The sequence below is a fragment of the Thamnophis sirtalis genome, unplaced genomic scaffold, assembly GCF_051295495.1.
Source record: "Thamnophis sirtalis isolate CommonGarterSnake01/CBP01778 unplaced genomic scaffold, rThaSir2_p1.2 scaffold_7, whole genome shotgun sequence".
Lineage (NCBI taxonomy): Eukaryota > Metazoa > Chordata > Lepidosauria > Squamata > Natricidae > Thamnophis > Thamnophis sirtalis.
In genome coordinates, this window is record NW_028261387.1 from 55,036,740 (window position 1) to 55,053,465 (window position 16,726).

The window sequence follows — 16,726 nt, forward strand, 5'->3', positions numbered from 1 at the left end:
AAAGAAAAAAAAGCAACAGTATCCAAGTGCATTCATTGTTCTGAAAATTGAGTCTATACTTCCACCCTCCCCCCCACCCACCCCCTGAACCCCCCTCCCTGACCCCCTTCCGACTTCCCAGGTCCCATTCCCGGCATCGTTCTTTATCAAGCAAAGTCTGGAGTATATTGAAACCAAATAGATTAGAAGTTACAAAATAATAAAAAATAATAAAAAATAAAGAAAAAGAAAAGAATAATAAAAAGAAAAAAAAAGGAGGGGGGGTAACCCCCCCCCAAGAAAGAGAAGTCAATATACTCTCTAACATTAAACTCAGCTTCTCATTATTTTTAAATTTTTAAACAATGTCTTACCTGCTTCCGCATATAAATTCTATACCTCCCATCCTGCCTTTACCCATGTCTGCATATATATTTTATCCTCATCCATTGCTCCTCTCATATTTACTCCACCCTCGTGTAGACTCTCCAGATAATCTTTCTTAACCTTGTATTCAAATAACAATTTATACAAAAATCAGCTTACATTCTGGATCAAGATAATCTAATTGAACTTTCACTACCCTTCCATCTACCCCACGCACCCGACTCCATTCATCCCAAACCACAATCCAAGAAAACTATGATCTCCGCTCTCCTCGCCCCAAAGAATAGATCATGCGCAGTTTAAATTAAGATTCAAACAAGTCTGGTATAAGTCCCATATAATATATGTCCAAATTCAGCACCGCTTCTTTCAGTCTCAATATCTCTTCATCGGTATACAGCTTTGTCATTTTATACCAGACAGGAGTCCTGAAATTTTATTCAAATTAAAAATTTAAGAAGTATTTTAAAGGCATAGCTGGATCTTTATTCTTTACTCTTCTGCCCTTCCGGAAAGGGAAAGCAACACCCGCCGCCTTGTAGCCACGTGTCCCGCTGCTTATCTTCTCCTTCTCCTTGTCTTGTTTGAATGTTTGTTTGAATGTTTATTAACATTTGTAGGCCGCCCTTTTCCCTGAGGGGACTCAGGGCGGCTCACATAAAAATCAGGAAGGGGAATACAAACAATGACGTAGACACATATAGTAAAAAATAATAAGCAACATTCATTCATCATTCGGGAGGGGCGGCTATCTTTGTCCCCAGGCCTGACGGGCTAGCCAGTTCTTAAGGGCTGTGCGGAAGGCCTGGACGGTGGTGAGGGTACGAATCTCCACAGGGAGCTCGTTCCAAAGGGTCGGGGCTACTACTGAGAAGGCCCTCCTCCTTGTAGTTGCCAGCCGGCACTGGCTGGCCGATGGAATTCGGAGGAGGCCCAATCTATGAGATCTAATTGGTCGCAGGGAGGTAATTGGCAGAAGGCAGTCTCTCAAGTACGCAGATCCACTACCATGCAGGGCTTTATGGGTGACTAGTAGCACCTTGAAGCGCATCCGGAGATCGACAGGTAGCCAGCGCAGCTCGCGGAGGATAGGTGTTATGTGGGTGAACCGAGGTGCACCCACAATCACTCGCGCGGCCGCGTTCTGGACTAGCTGAAGTCGCCGGATGCTCTTCAAGGGCAGCCCTATGTAGAGCACATTGCAGTATTCCAGCCTAGAGGTCACAAGGGCCCGAGTGACTGTTGTGAGAGCCTCCCGATTCAGGTAGGGTCGCAACTGGCGCACCAGGCGAACCTGGCCGAATGCCCCCCTGGTCACAGCCGTCAGGTGGTGGTCAAAAGATAGCTGTGGATCCAGGAGGACTCCCAAGTTGCGAACCCTCTCTGAGGGGTGTAAAATTTGACCCCCCAGCCTGAGTGATGGAATATTGGTCGAATCTTTGGGAGGGAAGCACAACAGCCACTCGGTCTTCTCTGGGTTGAGTACAAGCTTGTTAGCCCTCATCCAGTCCATAACGGCCTCAAGGCCTCGGTTCATCACGTCTGCCGCTTCATTGAGTTGGCACGGGGCGGACAGATACAACTGGGTATCGTCCGCATATTGATGGTATCTTATCCCGTGCCTTCGGATGATCTCTCCCAGCGGTTTCATGTAGATGTTGAATAGTAGGGGGGATAAGACCGAACCCTGAGGCACCCCATATGTTAGGAGCCTAGGGGACGATCTCTGCCCCCCCACTAACACCGACTGCGACCTGTCCGAGAGGTAGGAGGAGAACCACCGCAACACGGTGCCTCCCACTCCCACCTCCCGCAGTCGTCGCAGAAGGATATCATGGTCGATGGTATCGAACGCCGCTGAGAGGTCAAGGAGAACCAGGATGGAGGGATGTCCTCCATCTCTGGCTCTCCAAAGATCATCGGTCAATGTGACGAAAGCGGTTTCTGTGCTGTAACTGGGTCTGAAGCCTGACTGGAAGGGGTCGAGATAGTTTGCTTCCTCCAAGGACCGCTGGAGCTGGAAGGCCACCACCTTCTCAACAACCTTCCCAAGGAAGGGAAGGTTGGAGACTGGGCGATAGTTATTAAGAACAGCTGGATCCAGAGATGGCTTCTTTAGGAGGGGTCTCACCACCGCCGCTTTCAGTGCGGCGGGGAAGTTCCCCTCCCGAAGAGAGGCGGTAACAACCGCCTGGATCCAGCCTTGTGTCACCCCACTGCTGTTAGTAACCAGCCATGAGGGACACGGGTCCAGTACACAGGTGGAGGCACTTACAGCCCTCATGGCCTTGTCCACATCCCCGGGGGCAACATCCTGAAACTCAACCCAGAGATGGTCTACTTGATCCTCTTGTGCCTCGGCTGGAACTGCAGGGATGGAGTCCAAGTCCGACCGAAACCGAGCAATTTTGTCCGCTAAGAATTGGGCATAATCCTCAGCTCTACCCTGCAAGGGTTCCCCCGCTTCCCTCTTATTTAGTAGGGAGCGGGTTATCCTAAACAGGGCGGCTGGGCGGGACTCAGCGGACGCAACCAAGGTGGCTATGTGAGATCTTTTCGCTGCCCTAAGTGCCCTAGTGTATTCCTTGGTGCTGGTGGTTACCATTGCTCGGTTCGATTCGGACTTATCGGACCTCCATCGGTGCTCTAGGCATCTCCTCCGGCGCTTCATCTCCCGGAGTTCCTCGGTAAACCAAGGAGGTCTCCGGGATCCGCCGCCTCGGAGGGGCCGTAGTGGCGCAATCCGGTCGAGGGCCTCCGATGCTGCCGAGTGCCAAGCAGCAACCAGAGTCTCTACCGGACTGTGGGCGAAAGTATCAGGAATAACCCCAAGCTCCGTCTGGAACCTTAACGGTTCCATAAGTCGCCTGGGGCGGAACCACCTGGTCGGTTCCTCCTCCCTACAGTGGGGGTTTGGTCTCCGGAAGTCGAGCCTCAGTAGGAAGTGGTCTGACCACGACAGGGGTATGATGTCGTTACCCCTCAGACCAAGATCACCAATCCACTGCTCCGAGAGGAATACGAGGTCGAGCATGTGACCCGCCGAATGGGTTGGGCCCCGGATTACTTGGGTCAAGCCCATGGCTGTCATGGAAGCCTTGAACTCCTGCGCCCCATCAGAGTTTTCACCGAGCGACGGCAAATTAAAGTCCCCCAGGACCATCAACCTAGGGAACTCAATCGCCAGCTCGGCTACCGACTCGAGGAGCGAGGGGAGGGCTGCTGCAACGCTGTTGGGAGGCAGGTACGTTAACAGCAGACCCACTTGACCCTTGAGGTCCAACTTTATCAGCAGAGACTCACACCCGACAAGCTCCGGAGCAGGGACCCTACGAGGAACTAACGACTCCCGGATAACAATGGCCACACCCCCACCCCTTCCCTGGGCTCTCGGCTGGTGCAGCACCTGAAATCCTTCTGGGCACAGCTCTACAAGGGGGACTCCTCCCTCTGGGCCCAGCCAGGTTTCAGTAATACATGCCAGGTCTGCCCTCTTGTCTAAAATTAAGTCCCGGACGAGAGGAGCTTTATGTACCACAGACCTGGCATTTAGCGACAGCAGCCTGAGTCCAGGGTCCTGACTACTTGCGCCATCTGGTCTCGGAGTGGGACTCATAGGGCCGGAAGGAGGGATCTCTGTGATGTAGCGAACCCTCCTTCCCCGGTAATGGCCTGCCCTAAAGTCCCCGCCATATCTGCCCCTCCCTGTTACGACCGTAATACCCCGACCCTCTCCCGTGTCTCTGGTCCCCTCAACCACCCCCATGGCCCCCGCATCTCCCGGCAGGTCCTCCGAATCATACATACCCATGCACTCCCCCAAACAGTCCCCACGTAAGAGTTAAAACACAGAAATTTACAACAATATAATAATAAAAGTGGGCCATTCATTCAATCACAACCAATCCCATACACTCATCATACTATTTAAAAAATTGCGCAGTTAGATGTGTAACAATGTGAAAAGGGGGGGGAGGGGTACTCCGTTTCTCTCCCCTCCTATGTCCTGGGGAGACGTCCTTGGCCGCCAGATCAAAGGTGGATGATATATAAGGCGGCCGTATGCAGGCAGGGCAAGATGTAGAAAGTAGAAAGTCCAGTGATTCATAGATGGCAGCCTTAACGATGAGTAAGTGCCCCAATCCAGGGGGCCAAAGTTTGGAACTAGCCTGAGCCACTTTAGCAGAGGAGGAGGGGAGTGCTGATGTTTTTGGAGCCCAGTCTCTGCCACCGTGGTCGCCATCCCCCATTACTCTCACACCAACTCAGCCACAATCCTACTCCCCTAGTGGCTGGAGCGGGAGGCAAAGAGCAATGTCCGGAGGAGGCATTGAAACTCTTTTTTGAAAGAAAGCAATCATTTTTGAATAACAAAGGCATTATTTTTATTTTTGATTTTTCTAGGTGATATGTTTTGTCTTGATCAATATTTAGCATCTTCTTTCTTCCTTTGTGCATCACTTTTATTTAGATTAGAAGTTTGGAAGCATTAATACATTTTGTTACTAGTTAGGATATTTAGATATTAAATTATCTTCATTGTAACTTTTTCTCCTAGATTTTGGAATTAACAATTACCCAATCTTTACTGAGTTGTATTAAATTACTGTGTCAGCCTCTGTTTCGCTAATTGCTTTCGGCTGCCATTGAAACGGGGAGGGGTGGTGGTATTTGGGAAGGGAAGTTTTAAGCACAGGAGAGATTGTAAAAAGGGAGTTTTGTTCTCACCATCTACTGCACGTGCTGGAGATAGTGCTTGGTGTGGTCAAGGCCAACCATCCTACATACCAACCTAATGATGCTCCTTGAAGATGGAACTCACATGACACCTAAGGAATTTGCAGATTGGACTGTGGGGTGGGGTTACCAGGGGGAGGGGGTTTGGTAACATATTGATATGTATGATTTCACGCACTTTTGCCTCATATCTTGCTTTGCTTAGCTGCTATCTTTTCATAACCAGTAAAAGTACTCTTAATTCTGTGAAATGGAGTTAAGTGGTTTCTTTCTTGGTTGCTGAGGGAGGCTGGCTTGACATACTGTTTCTGAACAAGGCCACTATGTGAAGTTTGCGTCAACTTTCAGCTTACTCTCGTTCTTATTTTATTGGTCATTGATGTGTACGAGAGATTTTAGCAATTCTTATAATACAATTTGGAAATACAACTGTAGTATAATTTAATTCTTGTGGGTAAGTGATCTAAATGCTAAATAACTATGGCTTTTAAATAAAAAAAAATCAAATCACTACTATTACTTTTATACTGTCCAAAGCCTTCAAAATTGATATTCTGCAGCATTTAGGAGCATGTGTGATATACCTATTTTCAAATAATTAAAGCATTAAGCAATATTTGCAAGATTCATATTGATGCTTTGCAAGATGTGCCAATCCCCATTGCTTTACTTTTTTTCAAGCAAAAGAAAATGATTGTACATATGAAGTACTTTTTCAAAAAAATTAAACAGGCTTGTGAAGTAATATTATTGCTTTTTAGCAACCTATTCAGTTCTGGAAATCAACTCTGAAGAATTCTATACTAGTATGCAGAATAATGATTTTTAAAGAGAATTATCAATGTAAGTTAAAATGACTAATTTGTTGAGTGTTCAAAGAAGTAATTAAATTTCTTCTGTATCCCTGGCAACCTATTTTACACTTGAAAGTGTATTCGCACTCAAGAATACTATTTACTGCTCTTTTGGATCATGTCTAGGGCAGTTATGATTGGTATTGAAACTGGACAAACTCTGCCATCAGATACTCAACCAGCCTACTGATCATTTGGAAGAATGTTTTAGAAGGCATTACTATGTCACTATTATTTATTTAGTGTCTGATGAGAACATGACAGAAGAGAAGTAAACATATAATATATCAGTAAATTACTCACAAATAAGAAATTATATTTTAGGGAAAAGGAGATTTTTCTGCTTAGCAACAGAATTGCCAGGCCTAATTGAGATTGCTAAGCAAGGACTACTTGTATTATGAATTAATATAGATTAAAATACAAACTATATAATGAAGATTATTTTTAATGGTAGCATAAATCTACCTGGTTTATTAAACATTACTTTCATTCTTTAAAATATGGATATATAACCCACTACAATTAGGCAAATGACGTAACATTTCTGCTGTGATTACTACCAAAGCAAATTAGTGTGATACCAGTAATGTTAATTGTGCTCAAGTGTTTGGTAATACATTTGTTTTTCTTCTCAAAAGAGGAAAAAGGATATATTCTTCATGGTCCAATTAAATGTTATTTCCCCACCATATACATTTAGAGTCCTAAATAAAAAGTATTTAACCTGCGATCAATACATTCTGGCTTTATGCTTCCAATATTTGGGAATGACACAATATATTTGGATTCTACTTTTATAATTGCTTCTGATGAAGAAAACAATTTTTGTATTATGTTAAATGCCTGTAATTATGCATGAAAAATTACATGGATATGCAACACTCATCCTAATAAGAAGGATTGTTGTAATTTTTCTACATTGTAATTGCTTATAGGGTACTCTGTATATACAACCTTCTACTAATCACTCTGCATAAAACAAGGGCTCCCTTTCCCTCAACATGCTGATGATAATCTAAATTGTTAGAGTAGGTTGGGTGGCATGTAAGAAGGAAATAATAAAACTGATGAATGAATGGGGTCAAATGCTACAATACATTTGAACTATTCATTTATTCATTCTTCACTCCTTAAAAAGAAACTACAATTTTTAATTTGTACCAGTGGGTTTTTTGAGGAAGAAAACTAATGACTGAAAGGAACAACAATAATGGCAAAAAAAATATTTAAATGTAGTCTTGATTAACTAGCTATAAAATGAATGGGTGACATGCAGGGACCAGATTTCCTTCTTCCAGGTCGCATTCAAAGGAGAGGAATCACATGTAGAGAAGTATAGGCCACACTTAACATCAACAAACACTAGCGCAGAAACATATTTCCTTATAGCAGTAATTATATATGGGTATTTTATTTATGTTGGAACACAGAACAAGATTGATTGAACATTGAAGAGAAACAAGAGTTTACCTATTGAAAGGACAAAGAATGGAAGCCCAATGAAAAAAAATATGAATACCCCACAAATCTGCAACACAAAGGCACTATACAAAGAACTGACTTTTTGTTTCAGAAGATAAAGAAATGTTTTTAATTTATGCAGCCTGAGAAGATATGGCATTCTTTACATGTAAACTTACAGAAACACAAAAAGAAATGATCAGTTCTTAAGAAGACATCTTTACCTATCCCTAACATCTGCCTTGAATGGCTGCCTACTATTTACATGCTGCATTGAAATGCAAACTATAAAGAAAGGCATTTAAATGTATGAAAATAAATGTATTAGGAAGGTATCTTTAAACTTAGGGGCATGAAACATCCCCTCTCACAGTTGAAACCTTTTATCAAGTTACTTGTCAATGCTGGAATAAACTCATTTGCAGACTCTATTTAAAAGGAACATTCTTCAGACAGATGGTCTTTTAAAAGAACCAAACAATATCTGTGAAAAGTGTTCACATCAAAAGCTATTGTTATTAGCTAATCACTTTACTTGTAATAAACACAACAGGCTGCCTTCATCTCCCTCCCTGAGTCCTTTTAAGGACATGTAAAATGTCAACATGAACAGGACAATGATGCCTCCTGCAACATATGCAAATCATCATGCTGCCACGCAAGATGTTTTGCAACAGCTAATATGTACTACTTTGTTTTGTTCTTTAATTGAAACTGGCCCTACTGAAGAAGTTATGAAACACCAGTATAGTTTTTATTCATTTGTTTGTGGCCAAAATGTCACAAGCCATCAGGAAAACTGAAGTAAAAACTTATCTAATTTTCCATATTTGCCTTTTTGGATTTTCACTGCATTTTTTAAAGAAAAGAAAAGACTGATCATTAGAAATGGCAACATAAAATAATCAATGAACAAACAGCCATCTATATTTGCTTAATGCTGTAAGGAACAGCATTCAGACTTAGTATGTCTCCGGGATTAAAATGTCCGATGTTGGAATTCTACTCTAAAGCTGCACTGTTGTATCTATAGGCTATATAATAGGCTGGTTATTAATTGTACTATTCCATTTATTCCTAAAATGATGTTTAAGATCGTTATAAATTGTTTGAGCCCAATTCTGATGTCATATTGCTAAAGTGAGTCATGGGCAGATGATATGGGAAATATGTATGATGTTATGAACAGAGTTAGAAATAAGAAAAGATGGAGAATTGGAGGTGAAAGTTGAAAATACATAAGTTAAGGGCTTTTGCAGACAACTTTGTTTTCATTTTGGAAAATTCTATGGATGGAATAGATAAGTCATTAGCAAAATTAAGAATTTGGCGTGCCAGTTGATTTTAAGATTAATAATGAGAAAACAAAGATGGTAACCAAAAATGTAAGTAAAAGAATTGATTGCAAAAACAATGTTTGAGACTGAAAAAAATAATCAATTAAAAAAGAATCATGGAACATTGGTTTTGTGTATGGTAGCTACTGCAATACTATTATATGTTGGAGAAATTCCTACATCTGAGGAATGAATTGTAAAAATGGCAAAATTTGCAGAAATGGAAAACTGATCTGTTTGATTAGGGATAAAATAACAAATTCTTTTTTATATAAAAAACTGGAAACCTTTTATGGACTTTTTGTTGAAAATGAAAAAAATAGAAATTGTGATTTCTGGATGTGCTGATTAAATGGGTTGAAAAAGGGATAGAAAGTAACTATGTGATCTAATCTTAGGGAGGGATAATACATTGGTTTGTAACTGCTGTAAAGAAGATTGGAAGTTGAGTATTAGATTTAAGACTGTTTGAAAATCAATATCCCAAATCTGTTGCTTTAAGATGACACCTGCTTGAGCAGTGGTTGGCCTAAAAGACCTCCAAAGTTCCTTCCAACCTGATTATTCTATTCAAAACCTAATTGACGGAGGCTTTCCAAAGAGACACCTAAGAATTGGAGTTTGCTAGAAGCTTTTGTTAGCCAGCTTAATTTAAAACAGTATCTAAGAACAGGGAAAACAAACAATTTTAACCAAAAGTTAAGAACATAGAAGATAGAACCAGGGTCCGGCACTCACAGAAACTTATAGTCTCTTATCTACAGAGCAGCATTTTGATGCCTTTTAGAATTGCAAATACAGTGCTTATAAATTTGAACTGCACACCTTTGTAACTTCTTAAAAATGCTTATGTGAACACCATAAAGCTGAAAAATATATTTAGCAAGAAAAACCTTGCAATTTGTCTGAATAAAAAGTGCCCCTTTGAATGGAAGACTCTTAAGACAATTGTGGAGAGTACATTGGACAACACTTGCCCATGTGTGTTCCATGTTAGGAAGCCTGAAACTTCATTCCACGATATTTATAAATATGCACCTGCTCCACTGGGGTTCCAGCATTTTGCTATTCATGTAACCTACTGATATGTCATGCAAAGACTTAACTGTAGTTTTTTGATACTACAAATTATTCTTTTAAGCCAAAAAAAAAAAGCCTGTACCATAAATAAATACCTTTCTCCTTTCCACCTAGGAGACTGAAAAACTTAACAAATCATCTGCATATAGCAAGAACATTTCCCCTAAGGCATCCCTATAGAAGATGCAGAAAGACAATGGAAAGACTTGGATTCTAGTTCATCCTTAGCCACAGCATTGGACCTGTCACTTCTTTTTAGCCCAAACTAACTCATAGGTTGCTGCGGTAAAACAGCAAGAGACTACTGAACAGAAAGAAGGGATATAAATCTAATAAATAAATAAATAGACAGATGCCATGGTTTGATCTTTGTAGCCACATAAGGATAAATACACACATGGTACTTTGTTGTACATAAGAAATACAGATACCTCCTAGGGCCATGTTGAAAAAAGGGATTGAAAAAATATATCCACAAACCATGCTCTGTATGGTTTCCTTATCTAGTTTGCTATATTCTTTCTCATATATACAAATCTATTCTAAGAACACAATATAAATGGAAACAAGCAAAACAAGACTTCAAAGAGTAGCCAAATTCAAACTTGTAGTATTTCTAAGTAGTAAAAAAAAATCAGATTTCACTGAACTAATCTTGAGTCCTGATTACCAATCACAGCAGTTTTCTTTGTTCTGGGATATGTCCAATATCTAAAAAGCACAGAACTGCAACCACTCACTATCATTGTTATTTTAATTTTAAAAATAAAAAAGCCAACAAAGAGCTTGCATATGAAGATGATCCTAGGGTTGATGTTGTTGTGGGTAAAAATGGGTGTTGGGTTTGAGTTCCTCAATGAAAGTTAGAAGTAAAGTCAAAGTATGCTTGCCAATTGTTTCTCAATATCACACATTTCAGTGTATTATTACTTAAAAAATGAGATTAAAAACAATCAATCAAATGAAAGTCAGTTTAGTATAGCAGTTAGGGTTGACCTAGAAATCAGGAGACTGAGTTCTAAACCTACCTTAGGCACACAAAACTGATTTTGGACCAGTCACTCTGTCTCAGCCCAACCCACCACATAAGATTGTTGTTTTGGAAAAAATAGAAGGAGGAAGGAGTATTGATATGTTCATTGCCTTGAGTTTTTATATGAAAAAGGCAGATTTTTTTAAAAAGATAAAAAAATGATATTTAATAAATATGTTAAACCTTGGAAATCTCAGAAGAGACATTTGTGGGTAAATGTAGGTTCACAGACACTATTTTGTCTAACACCACCATAATTTATTCATTGATATAATCTATAACTTATCCTAGACTTGTTAGATTCCAATAATAATTCTAGGCATAGTAGATAAACTTACACATAATGTCCACAAAAAGCATATTCAATTTTTTTTAAAATACTACTTTCAAGTACATTTATAAAAAGACAAACCTTATACCATTTCAATCAACCACCCAATTTCTAAATGCTTTTAGCACAATAAGACAATGCAATATAGTTTGGTTTCCTCTTGTTTTTCTTGCTTTATTGTACAGTAGATGACCAAATATAATGCATAATGACAAATATAGTACAATAACATCTAGTACAGTAACAGTTGATACTTACAGATTACTGTCCAAGAGAATGTTCCCAAATCTGTTTATTTGCAAATCCAAACTAGTATAAAAAACATGCACTATAACAATCCTTACCTTCCATAAGTGGCAGCATTGCAGTAAAACCTGATGTTAATTGACTCGTATTGGCTCGTCCTCAGGAGTTGATATGTTATGTTTCTCCATCTTCCCAAAGAAGTGGTCCAGTGAGCTCTGGGTGCCGGCCTTCCTCTTTTTCTCATAGATGATACTGTGGATTGCATGAGGGACAACTGCAGACACCTTAGTGAAGTGTTGGTGTTAAGGTCATCTTGAAAAATGGCAGTGTTTTCTCAATCAAGCAGAAAACTTCTGCCATCAGCTTAGTCTATAACTACTTCAGCGCTTCAATCTCTTCCTCTTGTTTTTGCTGGCTTTTCAATTCCATGAGGTCTTTCTTGGAGAAGTCCTCTGTGTGTATCTAATAGTTCATCAAAATCCTTCTGCTCAAGGTCATGCTGAAGCTCTTTGCTCAGAGCAATCAACCACACTGCAATTCCCTTTCTGCCTTTGAAAATCATGAACAAGCTAATGGCAAAGGCGTTTCCACCCTATTCAAGTTTGTAGAGATAATCTTGCTCCAGGCTGCATTGATATTCTTGATAGCCTTGTAGATATTGTGGAATTTTCAAAACTAGTACAAGGTGATCTGACACTCCACTTCTCTAAACTGCCTACCTAAATGTGCAATGAAGAATATTTTTTGAAGGTTGCTATCACCTCCTGGGCCATAGGCTGGAGGAATATGGCATTTGGAGGCAGATCCACAAACTTCGCATTTGGGTGGAAATTATCCAGGGAAACTGTTAGATTTTAATTACCCTGAGGGTACTTTGTGAAATAAGCAGAATCTTGAATTCAATGTTTTTCTCATGGAAATAGTTCTCCAATTCTGGGATGAAAGAGTGGAAGAACCAGTCTTCAAAGATGAGAAGGGTGAACCAAAGTTTTTTGTTAGCTTTCCACAGTACAGGAAGGGAACTCTTTGAAATGTTCTTAAAGAGATTGCAAATTCATGGAATGGTAGACTAGCAATGGTTTTAGGCTCAGATCACCAGAAGCACTGTCATCTAGCACCACAGTTAGCCTATTTGCAGCTTTGTAGGCTGGCATCATCATCGTCTCCTTCCAAATGTAGATTTGTCTGCTATTTTCTTACAGCAAAGCTCCATTTCATCTAAACTGAATATCAACTGAGTCAAATAACCACCTTTCTAGGAGAAAGTCAGAAAAGATGATAGAATATGTGGCATGCACTAGAAACTTTCCTGCCTTCTCCTAGTTCCAAGAGTCTTCTAGGATAGACTTATGGACAGGTTTCTTCATATAGGCAAAAGTTTGCAATTTGAAAATTCTTAAATAGAGTAATATCTGTATAATCTGTAATTTGTCTAACTATACTGTCAATTGTTTCTTAGGCTCAGTAATATAGATCCTTCATAGCTTTTAACCACATTTATGAATGAAGTGTACTCAGTCCTTTCCAAATGCCAACTAAAAAAACAAAGAAGCTACACAGAAGGACACAATCATATCAAGTCAAACATTTGTATCTAATATGTCAGTTTCTCTCTTTTCTGGGGTCAGCCATGAATGTTGACTATGTGGACAGGTCTACCCTGCTTCCCTGAAAATAAGACCTCCCCGGATAATAAGCCCAAGCAGGCTTTTGAGTGCATGTGCTAAAATAAGCCCTCCCCTGAAAATAAGGCCTCACTGAAAAAATTGCAACACAGCAGCAGACATGAGATGACCACGCTCACCACCTCCTGCACCTGAAAAATAATAAGATCTCCACGAAAATAGGGCCAAGCACTTATTTCGGGAAACATAGTACTAAATGCAACATGCAATCTGAGTACAATGTAATGAAATTTGATTAGGTGTTTGATATGGTATATGATACATGAAAATTTATTTTCTAGCACAATATTTTTTCACAAACTTCATAATATTGTGTCTTACTTTAACCTCTTGATATTTCCAAAATCATCTATGCCTACCTGATCTGCCATTATTTTTCCTAACTCATTTCTCTAGAATATGGCATGATTAAATTTGCAAACCAGTGTTATCACATACCACTTTACTTGGAAATAAATTTCACCATATTGTTTACAGTTTTTAACAAAGTTCTCTAAATGATAACATTTATGGAATTTTAATTTTTAGTGATGAGAATATATTTTCTAGAATGTTATTTTGATTTCAGATAATACGATTTTGGACATATGATGTTTCAATTAAACAATGGCAGAAAGATAAGTAAATTTGAGTGAAAAGAATACAAGTCAAATATAAAATGTTACAAGATGCAAAAGAAAGAGGAGAATAGAATTTAGGTGATTTGAAATTATTTTTTGCAGTTTGCTGCTTAGTTTGGATAAAATAATGGATGCTGCTGAGAAACAATTAGAAGAACATGACTTAAGATTTTGGTGGCATGGATATCTATGGCATGATAAAGCTAGTGTAGATTTTAAAAATCATATTGTTAGACATGTTATATTGATAATATGGAACAGATATACACCTAGTTTGTGGTGCTTAGCATAGAAACCATTTTATAGAAAAGAAATGATGCCTAAACATAAATGCTTAACTTACTCTGATATATTAGCATTTGGTCAAGGAGAATGTAAAATAAAATGAAGACGAGTTGATAATAGAAAGATATTCAGGTCAATGGTTTTCTTATGTAGAACTATCAGAAATATATAAACCAGACAAAATAATTTGTAGTTAAACATTTTAAGACTGAAATTGAAATAGAATTGTGTAAAAATGATGAACATATCACTGCTATAATGTATAACCTTTTGTTAAAATAATTATGATGAAATGGGCTAAAATCTTTGGTTACAATATACAAATGGATTAAGGGAAAATATGTTGTTCAAATGATTTAAATTTACCTTATGTTATAGTCTTAAAGATAATTTTGATAAAAGTTATCATTGATGCATGACATCATCAATGACACCATTGCTTAGAATGTATAAAGGTTCTTCAACTTTATGCTAGAAATTTAATAAAAAAGGGAGGTATTTTTATTAAGCTTGATGGACAGAATAAAAAGGTGGAAAATTCTAAATGGAATTATATATAATATTTAAAGATTAATATACAATTAAAACTAGAAGCTTTTATTTTGGAACCGAAGGATAAGCAATTAGAAAAATCCATAAAACTTTCCTTTTGTAACTGCAGTGAGACTATTATTATGTCCAGAGGTAGAAAGATTTGGTTTTACCCACAAGAGAGCAATGAATAGTGAAGTTGCTAAGATGGCCAGCTTTAAGTAGAGAAAGGACGCTCTGTAAGTTTAATGTTGATTAGAAACTCTTTACTGACTTTTTGCAGAAAACAAAATGATGGTAGATGGTTCTAATTTTTTTTAAAAAAATGATAATAGAAAATATGTAAATGATATAACCATAGCTCAATTTACTGTACTTTTCGGACTATAAGGTGCACCTAAATTTGTAGGAGGAAAAGAAGAAGAAAAAACGTTTTGGCCTCTGCACATCGCGTTTTCGACCTCCCCGGCCCCCAGAAGCACTCTGCAGTGCTCCGCATGTCCTATTTTCACCAAAACCAGGCCTGTTTTGGGCTCCCAGGTCCTCTGCACAATGCTTATTTGCCCTCCTTGGCCCCTAAAAGCATTCTGAAGGTCAAAAATGGATGTATTTTTGCCCGAAAATGGGGCCATTTTTGGAAAACAGGACGTGCAGAGCACTGCAGAGTGCTTCTGATGGCCAGGGAGAGGGAAAACATAACACACAGAGGGTTCAGGAGGCCCAAAACGCCCATATTTGGTCTATAAGACGCACCTAAATTTTCACCCACTTTTAGTGTGGGAAAAGGTGCATCTTAAACTCTGAAAAATCTATAGTTATGTGAAAGAAAATTGGAAGTAACTTCTTTATAATCTTTTTTCCTTGTCTTTCAGTTCTGACTTTTTATCTTTGTTCTGTTCTCCTTTCTAAATATTAGTTCTTGTTAGTTTTTAATCTTTTGTTTTAAAATTTTAGTAAAGTTACATAAAAGGAAATTTTACTTTTTAATTCTGCCATTAGAATTTGGATGGATAATCGGTGATCCTTGGATGGATTTCAAAATCTCTTTATTTCAGGAAGAATAATCTGTTAATTTATTTGCAATTTTCTGGAAAAATATCGGGGAAGGAAATGGTTGAAGGAAGAAAATATGTCAAAAAGAGAGGGAAGATTCTTGTTTCACCTTTTCTGGGCCAAAAGCTTTTTTTCTTCTCCCTAGCAAATAGTGCCCCTGACAAAAATACAGTAATCCAAAGGGGGGAAAAATCCACCTTTGTTACATACAGTATTCTGAAAATGCATGCAAATGCTATTTGCAAAATGTATACATTACACTAACATCATCAACCATTTTAAAGTATGTGATACACATACATTGTGTACAGAAATCTGAACCTAAATTTTATTTATTTATTTTAATAGAATATTCTTTCTCAATAAACTTTCTCAGTAATTTCTGAAAAAGCTAGTAGCGAGAGTTATTAATTCATTGCAGATAATAATAAGAGGTATTATGCAAAGGAATCTGCTTCAACAGGAATCTATTTCGTTTCCTGCTGCACAGCCTGCCAAACTCTGTTCTGCCAGGGACAGAAAGAGACGTTTCATTGTTTTGGTTGTCTGTGGCTCTCAAACTTAACAAGTTTTATTCAACATGAAAATAATCATATCAGACAAATGCTTATTCTCAACAAATCAAATGGTATCCTGAGGGTCTGTGGTTTACAATAAGAATCTATGTTCATGACTGGATTAGACTAAAATGGATTTGTCATATGGAATGATATGTAATACATAATGAATTCATTAATATCAATTATTTTCAAAATAAAATATATACTCCTACCAATGTCCTAAGATAGCCATTCAAGATTCTGCTCTGGATACTCTCAGATATTATGACGAAGGTAGCATTAATCCATGAGTTATCTTTCTCAATGACAGCCACCACACATTATAGTTCCAAAGATATCAGTCTTTTATATCTTTTTTTGGCAACAGATTTTAGTAACTCTTCTTGTAGGCCATTAAAACAGTTATGTTTTAATGTTCAGTCCATGTTTTGAATTTCTTTCAGAAAGGTATTTGTAGATTTAATTATCAGTGCTGCATAATGTTTTAGTCTCTTTCAATCTAAATGTTTTTTTTCCCTGTTTTTAAAGTTTACATATATTTGAA

General features: G+C 38.6%; 1 long non-coding RNA gene across 2 annotated transcripts in view; it reads right to left on the reverse strand.

Annotated features, from left to right (window-relative positions):
* Positions 1–16,726, reverse strand: part of LOC106543447 (uncharacterized) — a 50,908-nt gene that overhangs the window by 10,771 nt on the left and 23,411 nt on the right. Inside the window, exon 5 of one of the 2 annotated variants that reach the window (XR_015697330.1) lies at positions 11,547–13,264. The exons of the other annotated variant lie outside the window; for it this stretch is intronic. This is a non-coding gene — a long non-coding RNA (uncharacterized LOC106543447). The remainder of the gene's footprint in view (positions 1–11,546; positions 13,265–16,726) is intronic. 2 annotated transcript variants of the gene reach the window in all.